General features: G+C 42.5%; 1 protein-coding gene and 1 pseudogene across 4 annotated transcripts in view; both read right to left on the bottom strand.

Annotated features, from left to right (window-relative positions):
- LOC148011618 (ribosomal RNA small subunit methyltransferase, chloroplastic-like) overlaps window positions 1-26,309 on the bottom strand; it is a 75,508-nt gene that overhangs the window by 34,880 nt on the left and 14,319 nt on the right. The window lies entirely within an intron of this gene.
- LOC148011619 (uncharacterized) lies at window positions 1,801-9,088 on the bottom strand (annotated as a pseudogene). The gene is made up of 2 exons (XR_015689399.1): window positions 7,363-9,088; window positions 1,801-7,256 (listed from the first exon to the last, which is right to left on the bottom strand). The product of XR_015689399.1 is annotated as an uncharacterized LOC148011619 (transcript).

Below are 26,309 nucleotides of genomic sequence, written 5' to 3' on the forward strand. Positions count from 1 at the left end.
CATGGGCAAGTTTTGCCAAGTGGCAATCTTCTAATCCCATTTTCCAACATTATCCAACTTATTAAATTACTTTTCAAAATATTACTTTTGAAAATTAATTTAATAATTATTCTAATGCTCAAAATTTTAATTTCACCAAACCAATAATTAAATTGGCTAGGCCAATTCGTCTTCCGAGTATCCTTGAGCAGTTATTGACCCATAGACTAGTATTAATTAATTAATCAATGCCCAGTCTCTAATGTCACCGCTGACATCAATGGCCAATAAATTAGTCTACGCCCAAATCTGACACCGAGTACCACATCATACCTATTAGACATAGCTTATTACAACTTTTGCCTTTGACACCTACTACATCCTCCAAGTCCTTGGCTTGTTATCATGAAATAACTGCCATGTGCATCACATATGCTAAACAATCTTATGTATTTGATTAATAACTTAATCAAATGTTATCAACAAGATTAAAGCATCTTAAAATTACGGTCCCCATGACAAACTCTATCCAAGTGGCACTTGCTGCATTAACATTCTTTAGTACATAACATAATATGCATTTCATTGTACAGAGCACTACTCGACAAATCCTAAGCTATTTCCATTGGTGGATTACACCACCATTCTTCTTCACATGATACTTCATCACGTTTCCCTTGTCATCGACATCCTTGAGTGGTTGGGTAAGCTTGTACTATTTGTGATGTGCTGGATATACCATCTCTACTTCCATCTTCTCGGTCACTATTACTTAATCAACCACCACTCCTAAAATTAACTTTCCACAAAAAAAAGGGTTCAATGTGGTTTCATCCACCTTTGTAGGGCTCAGTATGCCATTGGGCAATTGACGACGAGCACCCTTTGTCCAATGCCCTATCCTCTTTGGGGTGACTACTTGGACTCCCTTGGTAAGATAATCATCGCCTCTGTAATTTTGTAGGCCACTGGGCAGCCGACGTGCACCCTTCGTCTAATGCCTTGGCTACTTTTGGGTGGGATGCCTTGGGATAAACATTGTCGGTCTTTTCCTTTTAGGCTTAGTTTTTGGCCTGAGAGGGGGTGTTGAGCTAACACACGCTTTATGACTTATTAGCATTTTTAAATAGTACCAAGACACGCCTAATTAATGAAAAATACAAATTTGGTGCGCCGTTCAAGAGAGTTTCAATGGTCTCCCAAAACCCTAATTTTTTAGAACACCCTTCAACATCTATAAATAAACAAGTTGCCCACCATTCAATATCATCCTTTTGTGTAGGTTTCTCACTCTACCATACAAATTTCAGCCATCAGCCACCTACCATCTACTCTACAATTAAATACAAGAAGTTGTGTTGCCTCTCTAGTTTCTAGAGCCTTAGATAGGTCAGGGAGCAGAAAGATCCACCTAGCTCTTGAAATAGATCTCTTCTAATAATGAATATCAAGCAGTCCCATTCTTCAAGATAGTGTCACTGCTCCTAGCTTATTTACAACTATCAAAGTCTTTTGTTAGTATGTCTATACATACATATGCTAGCCATGTTTATTCTAAGTATGTACTCAATATGAATCCCCTGTGGTAGCAACAACATGTGTCAACCGAGACTACATATTGGCTATCCAAGCTCGTGGCTTTTCCACGCAGTCTGACCGGAAGTTAAATGTAGCCTCTATGAAGAAATGCTCTAAATGCAAAAAACACAAAATCAATCGTACGACAAGCAGCCAAGAAAGACTAGGTCTAATGCAAACGACAATGCACAAGAGAGAAAGACCGAAAAGCAGATACCTCAAGAGAGAGAAGACTGGTGACTGTGCAAAATAGGTAAACACAAGTTCACTGTGCTATGTGACTGGTTGAAACTAATGGCGGCAATGTAGATGCTCATGGTAACAACTAGAGGAGACAGATTAACTACAAACGCAAGCAGGATGATGATGGCACCAACTCCTACTAATGGCAACTCGATGTAGATGATGGCAACTGGCCCTGGCAACAGCAAACGCAAGTTCCCTAATGATAGGACAGCTCCAAGAGGTAGGCGATGCGTATAGAGACTAGAATCATGCACCAAGTGATAGTAAACTGCGATGAAAGGCTCTCACCGCGATGTCCTCTGCGAACGAAGTATGGGCAGCAAAGATGCAGCTTCTAAAACCTACAAAAACGAGATTAAGAGTGGTAAGCGACATGCCTATTTATAGAAAGTTTGGGAACCCAAATTAGGGTTTTGCATATGGGACATGGTAACTCTCTAGGATCTCGTTTCATTTTAAAATAAGATGGTTTCTTCATTAATTAAGCCTATTTCATGGCTATTTAGGTCGAGCTAATGTATTTTTAGCTCAACATCCTCCCTCTAAATCCATCTTCTAACCCTAGTGATATAACTCCTCATGAGTTCCTAAGCAAGGCTTCAAATCTTTGATGGAATGGTTCCTTGAGCATGGCTTTCTATATGCATCAACTAATCTGGCAGTTTTGAAATCTCGACATTGGTGTGTCATGATGGGAGCTTAATTGTGAGTTGGTTTTGCTCCTAGTTGCTTTTCACATGGGAAAACCCCCTTGATAAAATGGTCGAAGGCAAGGAGTTCATGATAATGATGTGCCTATATGGGGTTGTTTGTGATAGGCAAATAGATTCGGTTGCTTCTTCTCTCTATGATCCTAGTTCGAGTATGATCGACATTGACATCTAATGCATTTTCTAAGGCACCATAGCATTGGCTTGATCACCCAAGGCCTGGGTATCCACGGTCTTATCTGTTGTCATTGTTGGATGACCTATGATGTTCCTAATGTGGTGACATGGTAATGGTTCCAAGGGACTTGTATGGTATCATCATTGTATATTCGATTATACTAATCACCTATGATCTAAGAGAGTGTGGGTATAGGCATTGTATTTATATGCATTTCATTGGCTTTGATGGGCACATTTCGTTGAAACCGGTCAGCACGGTGATGCCACACTGAGTGGCTGCATTCATATTAGCCAACATGTTGCTTAGGACCTTTCTTTTCTGCCTATATATAGTTCACTTCTCATTTACATCACACGTACTTTCTTGGAGAGAGGAATTGGATGCACTATCGGTTACTTGAGTATTGGTTAACCTGGTGGTATTGTACTTTTTGTTATGTTCTCAATGTTCCCTATTCATTGTGTCATGTTCATGCCCATATATTATGGCTTTTTTTTCATGTCTATATATTATGGATTTTTTTTTTCATGCCTATATGTTATGGATTTAGCTTCTTTTGTGCACTCTTACATGAAGGCTTGTAGGAGGATGAGAAGGAAGCTTTCATCATTGCCCACCAAGATCTAATTTCCCTCTTGTAAACTCAAAGTCTTTGCTCTACCAAGTTGATACTAACCCACTCACACCAATGAAGCCAACAGCTCCACCATCAAAGAACCCTGCTTTCACCAACTTCTAGAAAATCCTCAACCAAAAGTGGGAGTACAAGCACCAACTCTAGAAGTTTACCCAAATCAAAGACAATAAGCTGATCATTGTCAATCTTGAAATAGAATGTAGCCACAAACCAACCAAAAATCAATGTCTATGATACCCGCCTTCCTCCTTGGGTAGGGTGGTAAATAACCTGATTTGATACTAATTACAAGTATAAAATTCGCATAAACTAAAACGCACACATTAATCTTGAACAATGGATAGCCTACTGTCCCAAAACTAGCACCCCTTACGGTATTTCTTCAACTTTTATTGCAAAGGAATGGAGTACAACTAAAATTCTCTGATCTCCTCCACTAATCCGAGTGCCTCTTGCTATCAAAACTAACCAACAAGCCTTCAAACCAATTTGCCCCTTGGTTTTCTCGAGGATTGGCCTTCACCCTTCTCCTTCAAAGACCAATTCAGCCTCAAATTTGACACCAACTAGCTAGCCTCTTGAATCTCTCTAAAATTTCTCAATTTCAACTGCTGTTGAATTCAAGTCCTAGGCCCTCAATTTTGAGAATGCATCCCAAGGTGGCTGTCAAACCCTAATTTCCACTATAAATTAGGATTTACTGCAAAGATTTTCCAATATCTCCACCTCCGATGACTCAAATGGCTCGATTTTGCTGAGATAACTTGAGAGATGGCTATAAGATGAGAGAGAATGTTATAGAGAGAAATTTCAGAGTTTCATCGCGAGAAAGTCTAAAACACTACTATTGACCTACTAAAACAGCCATGGAAGCTGTCACCTACAGCTTAAGACCACTAAAAAGGCTGCTGCCCCCCTCCCCATATTATGTCATCTACACCAAAAGGACCTTGGGTTGCTGTCATTTGGCACCTAGAAGGTGCAAACAGTTGTTGCCTACTATAAACTTAGTCTCTAGTGGCTAAAAATCACTTTAGCAACATCTCCTTGCTCTCTAAGAGCCTCCTCCTCTTTTCCTATGATTGAAATAGACTTCTACCAACCCCCAAAAACACAACACTTTTCCTACTTGTATGGGTAAGTTTTGCCAATTGTCAACCTTCTAATTCCATTTTTCAACATTATCCAACTTATTAAATTAAATATCAAAATATTCATTTCTGAAAATCAATTTAATAATTATTATAATGCTCAAAAATTTAAGTTTACCAGCCAATAATTAAATTGGCTAGACCAATTTGTCTTCCAAGTAACCTTCAGCAGTTGTTGACTCCTAGATTATCATTAATTAATTGATTAATGCCTAGTCTCTAATGTCACTATTAACATTAGTAGCCAATAAATTAGTCTAGGCTCAAATCTGACACTAGGTACAACCTAGTATCTAACATGCATAATTTGTTACAACTTTTGCCTTTAGCACCCTAATATCTTGCAATTTTGGGTTTCACACTATGAAATAATTGACTTGTGTCTCACATGTGCAAGTCACATTACCACATTTGATTAGTTTTTAATCAAATGATAAGCAAAGCAATAAAAGTTCACATCCTCCTGACAATCTATTTAGATTTTAAATCCAAAGACTAGTTAATTGTCAAAGTGCAGCGAATGCAAAAGCACATGCTTAAAGACAATGAATACGAGAGAAGAGGGAGAGAGAAAGGAGACAAACGAATGTAGAAATCTGCAATCAATGGATGCTAAAATGAAGAAGGCAGATATATAAACAGACTATTAAAGTATCTCCTCGAGCTTATCTCTCTCTCCACCACCTGAATGACAAGTGAGATGGGCTGGAAACAAGATGACTATAAATAGCTAAAAATAAGGCAATAAAATAATCAGGGAGGCCGATAAACCTCGTCAACCAGCAGGCAACTGACTGCAATAAATGCCATAAAATCACGATCAGCTGTCGTACTATGGCGTGGCATTGTCGCTGCCCGGTAAAAGATGCATGCACCTGGTGATTGTTGGAAAATGCCCAAAAACTAACAAGGAATGTGTAATTGTACCCAAGAGAACCAACTATAGCCTAAGAATGTTATTCCAAGGGACCATAGTAAGGGGGAGTTTCGAAAACGAGAAAAACCAAAGTTTCAGAGTTTCACCCAAATTTTGGAAACGGGAAAACGGCGTTTCGGATTGTACACTAAAAAAAATACAGTAATATGTGGGTATGCAAATGTATCAATGCCTTCAACAACAACATGTATCCAAATTTCATACAAAACTTTGAGTCTTTATGTCATATGATTGAAATCATAATTCATTACACATTTCACAAGTCACGAGTCACGAGTGAAGATTGAGGAGTCAAGACTGAGGACTCAATGGTTGAAACTTAAGACAGCTTAACACAATTAAGACTCGATTTTCAAAACTTAAGGCAACAAAATAAATTAGAATTTATGACTCATGAATAATCTATGATCTAAAGAGCAGTGAAGACTGACATCAAGAACAACGAAACAAGAATCAAGATGCATAATCAGTAGGATCAAGATACAATGATAGTAACTATGTCATGTGAATAATCTGTCAAAACTCCAAAGTCCAGTGAGGCTATAAGTATCAACATCAATGAGCAACTGGCAACTCTAGTCAGGACTCTGCACTGCTAAACTGACTCCTATATATCACGAGTCATGACTCATGACTCATCCGGACTCTGAGGATCTGTGTACTATCTCCTCGTCTGACTCCGAGGACCCTGATCGAAAAGTTGATGAGATAGCCTCAACCTCATCCTCAGACTCTGGCTCTGACTCTATCTGCGATGCACAACCACGTGTGGCCCTCACTCTAACCCTCCTCTGTGCACAAGTCTTATGCATCAGTGCCGATAGCTCCTCATAGAGCATGGAGTAGATATCCCGCTCCTCCTCATTTGAATATTTATTTATATAAACATAATATCTCATGCGATGTGTATGGAATTTAAATAATTGAGTAAAGTTGTTTTGTTTTGTTTCTTGAAACGCATGACTCTTAATTTTTGTTTAACGTACGAACGCATCACCTATGGTATCTGCGGAATGTCACACACCTCTATATCAATCTTATCAACATTCATCTGTAAATGTAAACGATCCAAGCAAATTAGCAATGTCAAGTATCAAGGTTGAAGGACTCAAGGTTAAAAAGTTAATTATACATAATACTAATCATTACCAATTTACTTGTGAAGGCTCAAGGAATAGAGCGGTCCTCTCAAGAAGCTGGAGATTGCAATGGCAAAACACTAAACGCTCTAGCTGAGCAATTGTGAGTTTGCTTCTCTTTTTGGTGTGAAAGAAGGCCCATATGCTCTAGTTCCTCTCAATAGGTCCTAAACTATAAATCTTGAGAGAGGACCCGAATGGCAATGTGTTTTTATTCAAATTTAAGAGATTGAGGTTAAGTAATTGGCAATTACTAATATACATACCGCAAAATCAACATTTGAGTGGGCAATAGATTACAAAACTTGTTAGTAATTATCTAGGTTGCATAATGCATTAGATAATCAAGATTCAAAATATAAAAGTCATCAGTCACATACCAAAGTAGGAGCACAATTGTCGTATTTTTCACACCAAGAGACAAACTGAAGTTGTGTCTCTCGAAGCCTAGCTGTGGGTCGGCCAAAATAAAGAGAATGATTGCGGAATGCCAGCAAATCATCATCTACTCTTCTCATCATATCTATATCATCCCCTGTGAAGCGTCTCATGCACTCCATGAAGCCCTCCTCTAACTCCTCGCTAGTGGTGTACTGCTCCTCGCTACGCCAAAGGGGATGCAAGATAGTGCGACAGCATGGATTGGTTTATGGAACCAATCCCATCGTGTATTCCACACTGCACAAATCTCATCAACCCTATAGATAAAATAAGTTAAAAACTTAGAAGTTAGAATAATGATCGATCATCAAAAAGTTGTTAATACCAAATAATTACATATGTAAAAGTTAAACAAAAACTTACTTGTCTTGGAGCAAAAAGCTGTTGCGAAGCAAGGCCTCGCCAATTTTATCCATATACTCATATAGAAGCCCCAAAGTACTCCCCTCCATATCAGTGATGCGCAATACAGTGTAAATAGGAGTGAGACTTTTCACCAATGCCTCTGTCTCAACCCACCAACTCTCATTTAAAATATTGCACCTAAAAGCAAGAGCCTTTGGAGACTCTCTCTCACTCCATGTGAGTCATTCCTGGCATGCAATGATACGTATCAAATTTAGATGGACCCATATCAACCTCTCCAATACAATAAACATATAAGCAAATCTAGTGGTAGAGAGCTTCAATAGCTCAAGTGTGCCATTGGCTCGAAACATGCTTGTGACACATGGCCTTTTCTTCACAAATCTTCCCATGCTTATTACTGTCTTGAAAATGTCACCCACCCAAGATATTTACCCAACATCTTCAATAAGCAAGTTAAGGCAATGGGATGCACATGGAGTCCATACTATGCTAGGAAACTCCTCCTCAAGCATGCGTCCCATAGACACACAATTGCTTCCATATCTCTCACCACCTGCACCACATTTTAGACTCCTATGTCCATGATGACCTGTCACATATGCTCCCAAATGAAAGCTCCTGTGATAGTAAGACCTAAGGCAAAATAGTAGCTATCCAAGCTCTAGGTGCAAAGGTGTTATGGAAATCCACCTAGCCACTATGTGAAGCCCTTTGCAACAAGCCACACCTTGTACTTACAGAGTGTCATCACTGTGGCAATTGATATCACCTTCTTATAAGCGGGTTGAGGCACAAGATCCCAAGTGAAAGGTAGAGCCCGCGTGGGAGCACAAAAATGCAAGAGCAAAGCAAGAGCTATGGCAGATCGAGCAAGAAAGCAAAAGAGAGAGAGAGAGAGAGAGAGAGAGAGAGAGAGAGAGACCGTACGTAAAAACTCCAACAATCACGATGCATAAGCGGCCTTAAATGTCACTAAACGAATAAAGAATGAAGTGACAGTGATGAGCACCCGCCACCTGTAGTGTATAGGTGTGTGGATATTATCAGTGTAATGAATACACAGGTAGTTAGGCACATGCGTCTTTACCCCCAACAACCTCTCATTAAAGGTAAATTTGCCCCTAGTGAGAAGAGAACGAGAAAAAAGTAACAAAGTACAAATGTACATAGAGTATAACAAGATGAGGAATAGACATCATCTCATCCTACACCCATTATCTTCCTAAGGAATGCAAAAACGTTTCACTCAGAGACTTTTAGTAAGCAAATCTATAGGATTCTCGTCAATCGAGATCTTAACAAGCTTGTCCTCTACCACCTTCCTAATGAAGGAATAGTGCACCTCAATGTGCTTTGTTTTCGCATGGAAGACCAGATTCTTGTCCACTAAATAGCACTCATAGAATCTGAATGCAGTATAGGGACCACATCGATAATACCAAGGTCTACAACAGATGGCCTAACCAAAGAGCCTCCTTGCAAACCTCAACGGCTACAACATACTCTACCTCTGTAGTAAATAGCACAGTGCATTTCTACACCGTGGACATCCAAGAAACAGTGCCTCCAATAAAGGTGAAGACGTAGTCAAAGATGGACTTTCTACTATCTGCATGTCCTATATAATCAAAGTCGATGTATCCCACAACTCGTGTATCCTAGCCACCATAACATATACACATATCTGCAATGTCATTAAGATACCTCTGTTAGAGATCATAGCCTGTTTGGCAGCAGCAGGGCACAGCAGGGCAGGTTTGGTGGCAGTCTGCACAGTCGGACTGTGCAGTCGGACTGCCACGTGGCAGTCCGACTGCCTGCAGCCCAGTCAGCTGCATTTAATGCAGCCGACCTATTTCCTGGTTGCGCCCCATTTTCTGGCGCCCTATTTCCTGGCAGATCTCGGCTATTTATACCCGACACTTTCAGCAGTCTGGACACACTTCTCTGACGCAGATTACAGACCGGTGACGCGCAGTTTCTGTCTCTGTTCACAAATTTCAGACAGCAGACAGTGCAGACTGCAGCAGACTTCGAGGTGGACAGCAGGTTGCATCGTCGAGGTGGAGACACGCAGTCCAGCGCACTGCGCCCGTGTATATCTTTGTATTCAGCATTCTTTATACAGCAGATCTTCATCGTCCACTGTCTCTTTCTCTCTCTTCTCTCTCTGCGTTCTCTCTCTCTCAATCCTACGCTTCCGCACCGCTGCACTCTGACATTGTATCAGAGCAGTGTTTGAGGGCTGACTGAGCGCAGAATCAACCTGAAGAGGAGTTTCCATCGCGACACAAATTTGCGTTTTTTGCGTTTAAGGGCAGACAGGAGGGCTGCGCCTTGGAACAAGGCTGAAACGAGTGTGGGCGCACAGGAAAGGAGTACAGGTGGTGGATTTGCTGCTGTTTACTGCTGTTTGACGCGGAGGAAGTTTGAGTTTTCAGCCTACAAGTGCAGGTTTTGCTTTTTCATCGCCTCCGGCGGGTGAAGAAGCTTCAGGACGCGGAAGAGCCTTAGCAGGCTGAGTTTTCCCAGTCAGAGGGGGCTGCTTTTGCATTTGTGAAGGCATTGCAGGTGAAGATGTCTACAGAGATGGACTTGGAGTTCCACGCGATTATGGACCGGAAGGTGCCTGTCTTACCGGCTCTTCCTACAGATCAGAAGCTCGACGGCGACAACTACCGCATTTGGCGCGTCATGATGTTGGCCATCCTTGAGTCCTATGATTTGGCGGAGTTGGTACAGGAGGAGATTGACCGGCCCTCGGTAAGAGATGAGTCCAAACTCTCTTCCGATGCTCGTTCGGAGTTGGCCAGGGCCCAGTCTCATTGGGACAAACTGAATGCCAGGATTCGATCCTTTCTCTTTCTATCATGCACTACAGCCGTGATCGCTCACATCGAGCACTTGACGGTGGCTCGTGAGATATGGCTGGAGCTTGATCAAATGTACAATCGGATGACCCTGATGAAGAGGGTTTCTTTGGAGGTACAGATGCGGACCTCGTCCGTAAATAAGTCTTCTTCGCTACGGGAGCACATTAACAAGCTAAGGCAGCTACAGATGCAGGTTCAAAACGCGGGGAAGCCGATTTCCTCCGAAGACATGGCGATCACACTATTGTCCCAGTTGCCGCCACGATTCGGTACATTTTACTCTGCCCTTATTGCTTCGGGGCGAGAGTCTACTCTTCGGTGGGAAGAGTTGGTTCCTATGGTTTTGGACCAAGAGGAACAGTTAAAGGGACAGAATGCTTCCAAGTCTGAGGCGTTGACAGGTCAAGCCTCTCAGAAGAAGGGGAAGGACCAAAAGAAGAAGAAGGGGGATAACAAGTCCAAGAAGGACAAGGAGAAGGACAAGGACAAAGACTCCACATGCCATATTTGTGGAAAGACTGGCCATTGGAAAAAGGATTGCCCTGACAAAGACACGAAGGACACCAAGAAGAAGGACACCAAGGATTCTGGAGCGGTGGCTGCACCCTCATCAGCTACATTTCTTCATCTAGCTGTCATTGAGGACGCTTCACCGAATGCTTCTGATGCTGCGATGACGGCTCCCCAAGCTCGAGAGTGGATTGTTGATAGTGGTGCCTCACGTCACATGACTCCTTCATCAGATGGTGTTGCCCAGCTGCGACCCTCGCGTGGGCAGATTCTCATTGGAGACAGCTCTTCAGTTTCTGTTGCAGGTCGGGGTAAGATGCAGCTTATTCCGGATGGACAAGGTGGTACCCATACCTCAGAGGTTTTGCATGTACCAGGATTAGGGTACCATCTCCTTTCAGTTCATAAGATTTGTTCCCTTGGTCTTTTGGTGGAGTTTGACAGTTCTACGGTGCGAGTCCTTGATCGTGGATCAAGGAAGGTTCTCTCATCTGGATATGAGAAGAACGGCATTTACAAACTGAAGTCTTCCACTGCCCTCTCTACTCTTCTTCTTACCTCACAGTCACAGTCTGAATTATGGCATGCTCGGTTTGGTCACCTGAACTATGACTATCTTCGGAGGGCGTCACGTGGACAGCTTGTTCGAGGGTTGCCGGATATAGTAGTGAGCCAGCAGTCGTGTCTCCTGCATTCGGGGGAAGCAGCATAGAGATGCCATTCCCCACACAGCTTCGCGGCGGTCTACTTCACCGATGGAGCTAGTATCTACGGATCTATGTGGCCCTATGAGGAATGAGTCCCTGCGTGGGAGCTCGTACTTCATGCTGATCGTGGATGACTATAGCAGGGACTTGGGCCTATTTTTTGGCACTAAAGTCAGAAGCTTTCTCGCACTTCAAGGATTGGCTTCTCTTTGAGGAGAACCGCTCAGGCCGGAAGTTGAAGACCTTGCGATCCGACAAGGGATGTGAATTTGTATCTAATGAGTTTGCTCGGTTTTGTGCAGATAGAGGAATTCACCAGGAGTTTGCCAATACCAATACTCCTCAAGAAAATGGTATTCTTGAACGGAAGAACCGCAGTGTGATCGAGATGGCGCGCACCATGATGGAGCACCGACAGACCCCTCAGGTTCTGTGGGCCGAGGCTGTGGCTACTGCAGTCCACATCCTTAATCGATCCCCTACTTCGGCCGTGGAAGGGATGACTCCATTTGAGGCTTATTTTGGGACGAAGCCAGATGTTTCTTACTTTCGGGTCTTTGGCTGTGATGCCTATGTTCACATTCCGAAGGCTCACTGTGATAAATTTGAAGCGGCTTCCCGAAAACAGGTATTTGTTGGCTACAGCTCCCAGTCCCAAGGCTACCGACTGTATGATCCCGTCAAGCGGGATGTGTACACTAGCCGTGATGTGCGGTTTGTGGAGGTTCCGGCTACCTCAATGGGTGAGGAGCATCCCGTTCTTGGAGATCCAGGGGAGAGTTGGGCTCCTTCTACAGTTCCACTGGAGCCCGTGCCTTTTGATTATGATTCTGTTTCTGACACAGAGTCTACTGTTCCACCGGACACCTCTGAGGAGTTACCACCGGTGGATATTCCAGAGTCTTCTGCTGATGGAGAACGACGAGGGGAGGTTCGGCCTCCTCCTCGCTGGGCCCGTAACACACTCCGTGATTCAGGGATCGAGGGGATTCCTGAGGAGTGGGGACCGCAGGATGGTCCACGGCGGTCACGGAGGCACCAGGCACATTCTACGGAGCTGGTTTGCTCCAACTATTGTCTGATGACCCGTGTTATGCAGGATCGAGAGCCCACCTCCGTGAAGGAGGCTTTACAGTCCGCCCCATGGAAGAAAGCTATGGAAGCCGAATTGGAGGCTATTGAGAGGAATGGCACTTGGTCACTCGTGCCCCGCCCCCCGGAAGAAGAAGGAAGAAGGTGATTGGAGTCAAGTGGGTCTTCAAGACCAAATACCTCAGTGATGGTACTTTGGATAAGCACAAGGCTCGCCTTGTTGCTAAAGGTTTTGCACAGCGCCCAAGTATTGACTGTCATGACACTTTTGCCCCCACAACTCGTATGGCGACCATTAGAGCTGTTCTTGCTTTGGCTGGCCATAGGAGATGGCCTGTTTATCAATTGGATGTGAAGTCGGCCTTCCTGAATGGTGATTTGAAGGAGGAGATCTATGTTGAGCAGCCTCCGGGCTTTGATTCTTCAGATGGGAAAGTCTACAGGTTGAAGAAGGCCTTGTATGGCCTCAAGCAGGCTCCACGTGCATGGAACGAGAAGATTGATTCGTTCCTCCAGTCTCAGTTGGGATATCGGCGGTCCAAGGCCGATCCGCAGCTGTATGTTCACACTTCCGAGGATGGCTGTGTGCTGTTTGTATTATATGTTGATGATTTAATTGTCACAGGTGATGATGCACAGCAGGTCCAGGAGACGAAGTCAGCTTTACATCGGACGTTCGAGATGACGGATTTGGGTCTACTCCATTTCTTTTTGGGCCATGAGATTTATTAGTCTCAGAGGGGGATTTTTATCTCCCAACAGAGATATGTACAGGAGCTCTTGGTGTCTTTTGAGATGGAAGATTGTCGGGCCCTCTCTACTCCTATGGATCCGAACTGAAAGGCCACTTCTCATTCAGCTTCTCCTTTGGCGGATGCGTCCCGCTATCGACAGTTGATTGGGTCCTTGATTTGTCTTCTCAACACCCGGGTTGATCTATGTTTTGCTGTTGGACTCTTGGCAGGGTTCATGAGTGAACCTAAGACGGTGCATTGGCAGGCTGCTCAGAGGATACTTCGATATCTGAGGGGGACGTCTGATTTAGGGATTCATTACCCCGCAGGGACAGATGGGTCAGATCTTGTACTTGCAGGTTGGAGTGACTCGGATTGGGCCGGTGACGTGGACCACAGGCGGTCTACTACAGGTTACTGTTTTACTTTGGGTGCAGGTGTTATTTCATGGAGTAGCAAGAAGAAGCCCACGGTAGCCCTTTCGTCTACTGAGGCGGAGTATCAGGCCGCGTCTTCCACCACATGCGAGGTTGTGTGGCTTCGGAGATTATTGGAGGAGCTTGGGTGCCCCCAGACTCGTCCTACATTGCTGCGATGTGACAATGAGAGTTGCATTGCCTTGGCAAGGAAACCCTGTTTTTCATGCCCGGACGAAGCACATTGAGATTCAGTACCACTTCATCCGAGAAAAGCTTCTGGATGAGACCATCACTGTGGAGTATTGCAAGACGGAGGACAATCTTGCAGATTTGTTTACGAAGGCGCTTCCTCAGGCTCTACTTCGGCGACATTCCAGATCCCTCAGGCTTCTGCCCTGTTCAGGCTCTGAGAGGGGGTGTTAGAGATCATAGCCTGTTTGGCAGCAGCAGGGCAGGTTTGGTGGCAGTCTGCACAGTCGGACTGTGCAGTCGGACTGCCACGTGGCAGTCCGACTGCCTGCAGCCCAGTCGGCTGCATTTAATGCAGCCGACCTATTTCCTGGTTGCGCCCTATTTTCTGACGCCCTATTTCCTGGCAGATCTCGGCTATTTATACCCGACACTTTCAGCAGACTGGACACACTTCTCTGACGCAGATTACAGACCGGTGACGCGCAGTTTCTGTCTCTGTTCACAGATTTCAGACAGCAGACAGTGCAGACTGCAGCAGACTTCGAGGTGGACAGCAGGTTGCATCGTCGAGGTGGAGACACTCAGTCCAGCACACTGCGACCGTGTATATCTTTGTATTCAGCATTCTTTATACAGCAGATCTTCATCGTCCACTGTCTCTTTCTCTCTCTTCTCTCTCTGCGTTCTCTCTCTCTCAGTCCTACGCTTCCGCACCGCTGCACTCTGACAACCTCATGATATCCTTCACGGCATCCCAATGCTGCTTGCCAAGTATAGCCATATTGCGTGCCACAACTCTCCCACTGTAAATGCTATGTCAAGATAAGTGGCTATCATGGCATACATCAAACTGCCCACTACGGATGCATAAGGGATCTTGACCATCTCGGCCTTCTACTCATCAAACTGTAGACAATTGTTTTGACTAACCTTCACATGAGAAGATAGAGAACAGCCAATAGACTTAATATCCTATATATAAAACCATTGAAGGACCTTATAGATATACTCATTCTGTGACAAATAAAGGAGCCCCTTAGAACAATCTTATGTGATGCGCATCCCAAGAATATACAAGGCATGTCCCATGTCCTTTATCTCAAAGCTCTTCTTGAGCTGACCTTTCAAGGCATCAACTCATCATGAGCACTCCCAACAATTAGCATATCATCCACATAGAGTACCAAAATAATAAGATTGCCATCATGGGCCTTCTTCGTGTATAAAACGGATCCATATCACTACGGGTATATCCCTCTAAATGCATGAAAGCATCGAACTTGTAGTACCATTACCTAGATGCTTACTTAAGGCCATCGAGATTCTTTCTAAACTTGCACACTAGGTGTTCCATGTCTTTTTCATTAAAGCCCTTGAACAGTTGCATATACATCTCACCATGAAGATCCCCATGTAAGAATGTTGTATTTGCATCCAACTAATAAAGGTCTAGATCTAGCTACACAACCAAAGCCAATACCAAGTGTAGGATTGTCATCTTAACGACAAGAGAGAAGACTTCATCGAAGTCAATACCATGCTCCTACTTAAAACCCTTAGCAATCAATCTGGCCTTATAGACTGGCATGGGGTATCCAGGGATACTTTTCAACTTGTACATGCACTTGCATGGGAAAGCACATTTTCCACTAGGCAAAGAAACCAAATCCTATGTAAGATTTTTCTGCAGTGAGGCATACTCTAATTGCATGGCCCTCTCCCAAGAGTGACTATCATCTTTGCGCCTAGCCTCATGATAGGTAACAGGCTCACCATTATCTATCACCATAACATGACCCATAGAAGGGGCAAACCGATCAAGCTAACACCTATCTCTACTAGACCGCTGCAAAACATGTTGTAGGGCCTGTATCTCCTATCTAACATCATGGTCCTTGGCCACTAGAACATCAATTGTTACACGTTGTCTAACTAGCTGTACAGTAACAAGAGGTTCCTCTTGAAATATCACCCTACGTACCTCAACAACTTGCTCAGGCTGCTTATGCATTTTCTCCTCATGGAAAACAACATCATAGCTACGGATGACCTTTCGAGCCTACGGATCCCTTAGAAAATAGCCCATCTCACCTACATCCCCATAATCAAGAAAGATACATTTCATGAACTTAGGATCCATCTTATCGTGCTTTTCCTTGGAAACATGACAAAAACCCTCACAACCACAGATATGCAAATGAGTATATAATGGAGGTTTTTCGAACCATACCTCCTCTACAACCTGATAATCAAGAGCAATGTATGGGGATCAATTAATCAAATGTACAACAATGGTAATTGCCTCAATCCAAAAGTGTTGTTGTAAGTTTGTCTAGCTACGGACTTAGTCCTGAATCGTCCTATTCATGCGCTTAGCCATACCATTCTAGGGTAGGGTGTATGGGGTGGTCAACTGATGCTTTATACCCCTCTCGTCACAAAACTACTAAGAGGCTTTAGATACATACTCTCTCCTATTATCAGATCATAGGCATTTCAGCCTATACCAAAATTGGTTCTTAATAAAAGCAAGCCAACGTTGAAATGTAGCCAAGACTTTTAATTTCTGCTTTATGGAGCATGCCTAGACCTTATGTGACTAATCGTCAATGAAAGTAACGAAATAACTCGCACCACCTAATGACTTGTAGGGCATAGATCCACAAACATCAAAATGAACAAGAGCCAGAGACTCACCCATGTGCACAATACTAGACTTCTTAGGCGAGTTACGAGTCTGCCTGCCATAAAGAAAATGATCACAAGAATCAAAACGATTACAGTCAAGGAGCGGAAGATACTACAAACGGATAAGATTTTCATTCCCTTTAATGACATATGCCTAAGGCAACGATGCCATAACGATACATATGGTGCGGCAGCCACTGCCAAAACATGGTCGATAGACCCAAATACAAGAGATAAAAGAGTACCAGACTTGATATCTCGTGCCAAGACAAGATTCCCACGGATAAGCTTCAATAAGGAATCACCAAAAGATACAACATAGCCTATATCATCCGACAGTCCAACCGAAAGCAAGCTTTTAATCAAAGCTGAAACATGGTGTACATCATACAAAGTAAACATTTTGTCTGAAGGAAACTGCAACTAGACATCTCCAATGCCAACAATATCCAAGGCCAGATCAAATGAAGCTCCTAAATCAAGCAACCAACACTAAATATAGATAGATGAGACATCAGTCAACTACAAAGCATTAGAAAAAAAATCTACGAGCATGTAGTTACAGTCTACACAATATTAATATCTTCAATCTTTACACTAGACTTGCTAGGGACAATGCTGCGATCATCATTTTTTTTCCTGCACTTTATCCTTTCCATTTTCTTTGCGCTTGTCATCACGCATTTTATGTCACTATGGCCAAATATGACCCTGCTTCCCACAATAGTGACAAGTCAATGAAAACTTATGGCTACAAGACTTACTACTAGATTATCCACATGAGTGAGAACAAGACTTCTGAGAGTCTCTCCCATGACAGTCGTTACCGCTCTTACCATTATTGCCGCTATCAAAGCATGAGAGGTACAAGAAGCATCGATATTCTTTCTATTAATCTCTTCATTCAAGAGTACACCTTCTACATCCTGCAATTTCAGCCCATTAGTACGCATATTTGCACACATAGCAATACAGAATGTGTCCCATGACTCAGGCAATCTAATCAGCAAGAACAAGGGAGTAAGATTATCCTTAAATTCAATTCCCAAACAAACAAGGGACTAAAATAGAATGAAACTCATTTAAGTGGGTGGACATAGAGGTCCCCTCCTTCATATGAAGGTCCATGAGTTGCTTCAATTAATACATCTGAGAGGAATGGCTCTACTTATCATAGACATTGCGAATCTTGTCCCATAGCTCCCATGCAATCTGCCAATCAGAGACAACATTATAGTAGATATACTTAGAGAGTGACAAAATGATTGTAGATTTGCATAATCTGAGAGTGTGCAGTGGAAAGAAATGGAAACACAAAGACAAAGAAACCGAGAGAGAGACTAATCAATCCCTGGACGCAACCCACAATGTTAGTGAGGGCACCAGATCAAGTTGTGGATGATGGCAGTACCAGAGACGCAGGAAGATGACGGAGTTAAAGTGTGCACTTGCCAAGGAAGGAGAAAGATGAATGAATGAATGTGAGAGAGGCAAGCTATATATAGCCAACTAACCCCAAATCTAGCCGGCTCCAATCTAGGGCCAAAAATATAGCCATTTAATGCTGATCTGACCAGCATTTAATATTGGTAAAAATGCCAGAAATGCTCAAAAAAATCCCTGAAAGAGTAGACAATATCTGATAGGTGAGGCAAAGTACTGTATGAAGAAATTGCTTTGGAAATGCACACAAAATTCCGACTGGAGGAGAAAATGCACTACAAGGCAATAAACTAAGTGCTCTAGAATAATTACCTCCTCCGTCAAAACAAGTAACAGACAAGTTAGAGCTCCTAAAGTCCTTGTTTGATTCAAACTGAGGCTCACAGAAAGGAGATGACAAAGCATAACAAACATGACTACTAACACCCCCTCTTAGATCCTGGATGTGGTGGAAGGCCAAGAAAGAAACAGATCCTAGGTGGCAAGAGGAATGCCAATGTCGATGAAGTCCATCGATGTAGAAAGCCGATGAAGAAGCTCCTCACGATCCTGGGAAACTCCCTCTAAACACTAGAAACCAAGGAATCCACAGCTGCATCATCGAGATCGCTCCTCTCTAAAAGGGATGGGACATACGAGGGAACCACCGAAGGATAGGGTGGGGGATGGAAAGGAACCTGTGGAAGAGATGGTGCAAAAGAGGAAACGAGTATAGCAATAGACAACTGCCTCGGAAGACCCTACATAAAAGAAGGGAAATGGAGCCTGTAAAGCCCGCTCTCCTGCCAACCTGTCACAATAACAGTCCCCTGTAGAAAAATCCTCAATACAAATGGCCTACTCGATGAGGATACCAAGCCTAATAAGGCCATTAACTGAGAGGAGTGGAAAACCTAAGTCAGGAACATAAAGGGCCTAGGAAAGGGAGCTCAAAGCACGGTTGGAAAACAAAGGCAATGTGCCAACACCACAAATAGGTACCAGTGCAATGTCACAACAATGACTAAACCCTCAGAAGGACATAGATTTTGCAACAAATCACCTCGGGGAGTCATATAACTAGAAGCTCCACTAGCAACTAGCCAAGGCCTCACAAAAGAGGAGGCAACCACTAAAGAATGCTCCTCCAATTTAACAATATGAAGGAACACAAGCTAAGGGATAACCACTAGAGTAGAGATAGAAGGCTTGAATGTTTTAGCGCCATCCTTCACTCCCGAACAAAGGTGAGGATACTTCTTTCAACATTTCTCCCCTCAATGTGTCCCCCTTCCCACAATATGGGCACGTAGGCTTCTCCAAATCGAAGCTTGAAGAACTCTCCTGTATTGTAGCCTTTGACTTCCCTTTCTTCTTCTTCTCCCCTCCCAAACCTGCAACAAAAGCTTTGGTGGAGGTGGATCCACTCACAACCTCTTTGGCACACTCATCATGCTCCAAAACAAGCAAGGCAAGCTCCTCCCATAGAAGCTTCTCACAAGTCCTCAATATAAGAAGGTTTGTGCAGAAGACATCAAACCAAGGAGATAGCAGCAAAGTCAAAAGAATCATAGCCATATCCTCTGAAGAGATCATCCTGCCAACGGATGCAAGCTCATCCCTCATATCCTCTAACCTTTTAATATGACCCTTCATGAAAGGAGAATCATCAACAATGAGCATCCGTAATTTCTTCTTGAGAGTAATCGAGTGGACAAATGTCTTCTGATAGTACAAAGAAGTAAGCTTTGTCCACACTTCTGTTGCTTTCCACTGTAAGTGATATTTATCAGCCCACTGATAAATAGAACTGTTATGTTTTGTGTAAAACAAAGATCTGGAAAATTGCACAAAATTGATGACACCCAAAGAAGTATAAAAACAAGGCACAAAAATGTCCATGCATATATCACAATTTCATCTTTTGTAAAAAAGATAACAAGTACATTGTTACAAAATCACTAAAATACACACCTCTATGAGGGGGCCACATCCATATCCACATCCATAATAAATAAATGGTATACACAAAAGTGTTACATGCATGCATTGGTGAAGGGTAGGAATACTCAAAATTAAAGGCCAAAGGTCTTATGATATCAAATGTATCAAAGTTTCAAAGAAATAATAAAATACGAAGGGGTGTGCTTTTTGGGGAAGAGGTGGGATGGAGTGCACGAGTGGTTATGTGCCTCGTTCCCTTCCCTCTCTTCTACAATCGCATATTCTCCTTTTGGTGGTGCAAAAAGTTGTTCTCTCTTCTCTCTCTCCTCTCTCCTCTGTCTTTTGTGCAGAAATTCTTCTTTTCCCTTTTGTTCTTGCATAATGGTTGAAGCTATGGATGAAGATGATGAAGATAACGAATTTGTTCATTATTAAGTTGAAGATTTATGATTTCTTTTTGGTTTTTGAAATTAATGGCAGAGCCATACACATAGATTTTGTGTGCTTTGTCCCTGGTTTTGTGGTTGATTATGTTCGTGGGAGGGTTGCTATCATTTTGGTACGCAGCCGAGGAAAAAGCTGATCTCAACAATTACAACTTGAGGGGGATTTTATGGTGACAATAAATGTTAATGCATTACAAAGATGAGAAGTTGTTGTGGCACACCAATAGTGCTAAGAAGAAAAAGAAGAAGAAAGATTGCAAGCACCAGAACTTCACCACCAAAAAAAAAAAAGAGTCATTTTTTGGTCTTGCATATGTGATCCTAGGCTTTGAGTCTGATTAAAGAAATAGAAGAGGAAGCACCTACATCATGGAAAAGTTTTTCCTGTGGATCCAGAATAGAACGAAATCTCAAAGGGCACTTTAAAAGGAATTTCCAATGCAAAGCCAAGGAGCCTACACATCCTATAGAAATTCTTCTTGACAAGGATTGGAGATGGAGTATAAGCAGAAATTTCATTCAATTTATCTGCAATAATTTTGCTACTGGTTGAAGAATATTAAGGAAATGAATGATAAAGGATGAACACAGAAGAGGTGGATGGCTATGGCATAGCAGAATCAAAATAACGAGAGACAATTGATCGAGGAATCAAGAAGAAGAAGAAGGGATATTCTTCTTTTAACGATAAAGGAAGAAGAAGCAGATATACATGTAGCAGGGCTACCCCTTCAAAAATTCTCTTCTTGTCCTCTTCGCTGGATATCCCCCTTCAACCCTTTCTCCCTTCTCCATAGTCAATCAAGCCCTACAAGTGCCTTTCCTATGAGTCCTAGTGACTAATCCACCAGCGACATCCCTTCTCTTCTCCTTTTTGCAGGCAATATTGCATCTGTGCAGTTGCCATGGAGACCTTCAATGAGTAATTAGTCGAGGCATCTATAAAATGATGGCCTAATCCTGACAGGGGATTCCATATTCAACACTTGATTCTCGAACCAGCTTTCAATCTGTCATTCATCTACCAACCAGAATGCAAAGCCACCTATTGCCTGTCCTAGTCGCCATTCTAGCCATAGCAATATGCTCCTTAAATAGCACCAGTACGTTTGTGATAGGCACATAGACTGAGACTCGAGAGAGAGAAAAAGAGAGATGGCAGTCAATCAGTTTGTTATCACAATCATCGTCTACCCCTCCTCGCCATAACCTCTTGGCCTCCAATCCGTTTGTCCATTCGGTCCTTCCATCCTTTGCTATGAAGACTGCTGCAATAGGTGCCGCTGGCAGGGAAAAAAGACAAAGAAGAAAAAGAAGAAGAAGAAGGCTCAGAGGTTGGAGGAGAGCTACAAGATCTACATTTGTAAAGTGCTGAATCACATGCATCCAGACATCGGCATCTCCTCCAAGGCTATGAGCATCACAACCTCCTTCATCAACGGCATGTTCAAGAAGCTCACCCACATGAGGCTTCCCATCTCACCCGTGACAAGAAGCCCACCATCCCGTCGCGGGAGATACAGACGGCTGTCCACTTCATCTTGCTCGGGGAGCTTGCCAAGCACGTTGTTTCTGAGGACACCAAGGCCGTCACCTAAAATCACACATCATCACACGCCCTTCTTTCTTTCCTTCTTCCAAGGCTGAGAAGAAGTCTGCCAAGAAAGGTGGCAGTGCCGAAAAGAAGAAGAAGAGGAAGGACCAGGCTTGCGGGGGGAAGAAGAAGAAGCAGAGCACAAGGTCGAAGAGAAGAGAAGAAGAAGATGGAAGGGGAAGGAAGAATGGAAGAAGAAGATGTGTGGTTATCTCCGGAGGCCTTCCCTTCTCCACCAAACACCCAACCCCTCGATGCCTTCCAGCCTTGCCGGTTATCCCACCACAATCGACTCGGCACCCCAGCTTCTATGCCATCCCACCCGTGTGCCCCAACACATCTCATCATATCTTTTTCTTACCTTATCCCTAGCCCTAACGCAACATCTTATTTTCTCCTAACCCTCAACCATTTTTATGAAAAGAGAAAACCATTAACTTAAAGATAAGCATTTAATTCAATAAACTACTCTTTAAAAAAATGAGGGATAAATTGAAAACATAACATTTAAGGAACTAGTGTATACTATTTGAGTAAGGGTTGTTTCCATGCTCTCCCTTTCTGCCTATACAACTTTATGAGAGGCCCCTACTACTATAGATCCTCATTAGCCTTGCCTTCTTTTCATTCTCTCTCTCGTTAACCTCAAGCTTGTACACCTTTTATTTATCCACTTCAACCTCTTTTTACCTTCCCCATCTTTGTATTTACAAGGGCCACCTTCAACTACATTTTCAGGCTATAGAATTTACTATTTTTAGAATATCATCCCTATTTTTTAGGACTAGCATTTTTAGGCTAATTCGAGGCTCCTAAAATTTAGGGACCCTCCCAATATGGGTGTCATATGAAAGCTTTTTCCGTGTACATCGCAAAAACGGTATCAGAATCTTCATGTGACTTTCCTATGCAAAGAAATGTGCATTTCAAGCTTTCAGCCCACACATGAACATTGTACAAGCATTTCATGATCATACCATCTTGTTGATTGTAACTGTCTGTTCTAGCGGATCTAGCCCACACTTCAAGGCATCAATCCTTTCTGTGTGCGAGTCTAACCCTGATATGCGTGAGTTCTGGTCACAGGCGCCCAATCGGCCATATAGGTGGAAGTGTTAACTATCTTTTCTCTAACCCACCGCGTGGGTCCACCATAACCTGTGACCACTCATCAGTGGCCAACTCCAATGCACTTTTCTTTATATCTAATTAGTGCAAAGGAAACAGATTTAATAAATCATTATATAGTCAAATTAATGAAAAAGGATACAAATTCTCTTTCTATAGAGTTGTGACAGCCCTCTGGCTGTAAACGCCCCGAACAACATAGTATGCTTAACAATTATGATATTCGCTTGTTTGGAGATTTAATATAAAAGAGAATGAACACTTAAAGCTGAAAATGAAAATTACTCACAAAATTACAGCCATGAAAATGTAAAAGTAATGGAGACAAGATTGAGGGTTGAAGATGGGCAACCCCCCCCGAAGGAATGTATTTCTGCTCAACCCAAGTCCCTTAGGGAAGAGCTCAATTACAATCAACCTGAGAGTGAGGAGAAGTAATTCTCACTCTCACAAGATCATGCAAAGATGTACAAACACACATGCATTATCTATTATGCAATGATAAGAACTGATTTCTTTACAGTATGAGAGAAGAAAGAGGGGAAATCAGCCTTTCTCCATCGTTGAACAGTAGTACATGGATAGGGCTTGCTTCTTGTTGCTAAAATGGAAGAAAGAGCTTGAGAAGGAGGTGTTGTAATGAATTCACACGCTTGCTGTCCTGTAAACAAGCAGTGATAGAAGAGGAAATATGGAGGAATTTGATATTGGAGAAGTGGGGGATGATGATGGGGATGGATGGGGCCAGTTTCTAGCTATCTGTGGGTGTTGTACATCAGTTTACAGCAAAGAAAAATGATGCTAAATGAAGAAAAACGAGCTCTTATTTATAGGAGAGGGAAGAGCTAGTACAAAAGGGAAAAGTGGAATAGCACAAGACAAGTGTCCAGCCACATGTCATGAGATGTGACAAGTGGTAGGACACTTGGAAACTTGTGTGACAAGTGTCTTGACACTTGTCTCTTCTCTATGGCCTTCCTTTTTGGGCTGAATACTGTCAAGAATAGAAACAACCAAATTTAATAAGCACAGTCAGAGTATAGAATTTACTATTTTTAGAATATCATCCCTATTTTTTAGGACTAGCATTTTTAGGCTAATTCGAGGCTCCTAAAATTTAGGGACCTCCTAAAATTTAGGAACCCCCCCCCAATATGGGTGTCATATGAAAGCTTTTTCCGTGTACATCGCAAAAACGGTATCAAAATCTTCATGTGACTTTCCTATGCAAAGAAATGTGCATTTCAAGCTTTCAGCCCACACATGCACATTGTACAAGCATTTCATGATCATACCATCTTGTTGATTGTAACTGTCTGTTCTAGCGGATCTAGCCCACACTTCAAGGCATCAATCCTTTCTGTGTGCGAGTCTAACCCTGATATGCATGAGTTCTGGTCACAGGCGCCCAATCGGCCATATAGGTGGAAGTGTGAACTATCTTTTCTCTAACCCACCGCGTGGGTCCACCATAACCTGTGACCACTCATCAGTGGCCAGCTCCAATGCACTTTTCTTTATATCTAATTAGTGCAAAGGAAACAGATTTAATAAATCATTATATAGTCAAATTAATGAAAAAGGATACAAATTCTCTTTCTATAGAGTTGTGACAGCCCTCTGGCTTTTATTCAGCTGTCCTCAGCTGAAAAGCTTCTTGATATGGCTGAAGAATGTTTGGGTAATCCTTCATGAATTTTTCATCTACCCACTGTACATCTGTTGTGGGTAGATTCTTGAATTTTAGTAAGAATTTTCGTGTCACAAGGCCACTTCTCGTGGTTCGATCCTTGTGAAACAAAATCTGTTCAAGTTCCAAGAGTTGCTCTGTTTCTTCAAGTTCTGGGGGATCTTCAGTAATGGGTTCCTTTGGTTCTGGTCCTATGTAAGGTTTTAGCAAACTTACATCAAAAGCATTGTGTATTTTCCAATGAGCAGGAAGCTCAAGTCGATAAGAAACTTCATTTATTTTTTCAATCACTTTGAAGGGTCCAAAGTATCTACTGGAGAGCTTTGGAAAAGATGAATTTTGACCGGAACCTTGTTTGAGCCTGCTTTTATCAAACTTGAGCAAGACATATTGATCTTTTTCAAAAGCCAAAGGTCTTCTTCGTTTATCTGCTTACTTCTTTTGTCGCTCTTGGGCAACTTTGATAGTGGCTCGAACTTGATCCATTGCGGTTTTTAAATCTGAAGCAAACTAATCAGCAGCAAAAATCTTATCTTTAGTGCGAATAATTGGAGGAGGAATCACTTTACCCTGTACTATTTCATTTGGAGCTTTCCTTCTGGATGAGTGCACTGTATTGTTGTAAGCAAACTCCAATAATTGAAGATATTTCTCCCATTGTGACTTATGTTCACTAACATAAGCTTTCAACATATCCAAAAGAGTAAGATTCATCACCTCTGTTTGGCCGTCAATTTGAGGATGAAAAGCTTAGGAGAACTTTAAAGTGGTTCCCAAATTCTCAAATAAAGCACGCCAAAAGTTACTTGTAAATTTGTGAGTCTCTATCCGAAATTATCTCAGAAGGCATACCATGTAATCTGAAGATATGTTGAATGAAAAGTCTTGTAGCTTGTGCGGATTTCAATGTTTTATGACATGGAATAAAATGTGATTGTTTACTGAATCTATCAATTATGGCCCAAATCATATCATGACCTTGAGGTGTTCTTGGAACACCTGAGATGAAATCCATTGTGATAGATTCCCATGGATCTTTGGGCGCACTGGAAGAGGTTGCAACAATCCTGGAATCTTCTGCCTATCATACTTGGATTTCCAGACAAGCCTCAATGAAGTTATGTGTATCTCTTCGTAAGTTGGCCAATAAAAGTAGCGCTCAATTGCACTTAGAGTGGCTGCCCTCCCTCTATGCCCTGCATAAGGGGGTTCATGACTTTCTTTAAGCACCTTTTGTCGAACAGGAAGAGTGACACAAAGGCGATTGTTCATGAGAAGGTAACCGTCTTTGATGGAATAATCTGGATGAGAACCTCCTTGCTGTAAATTTGACCAAATTGCTGCAAAATCAATATCTTCATCATAAGTATTCTTCATTGTTTGAAAATCTTCATGATGAGCCACTGTAATAGTTGCAATGCGAGGCACTCTAGAAAGTGCATCAGCAACTACATTTTGTTTCCCTGGAGTGTACATAATTTGAAAATGAAACATAGACAAGA

The sequence above is a fragment of the Lygodium microphyllum genome, chromosome 28 (genome assembly GCF_053477565.2).
Source record: "Lygodium microphyllum isolate KBCC chromosome 28, Lygodium_microphyllum_v1.1.10, whole genome shotgun sequence".
Taxonomy (NCBI): Eukaryota; Viridiplantae; Streptophyta; class Polypodiopsida; order Schizaeales; family Lygodiaceae; genus Lygodium; species Lygodium microphyllum.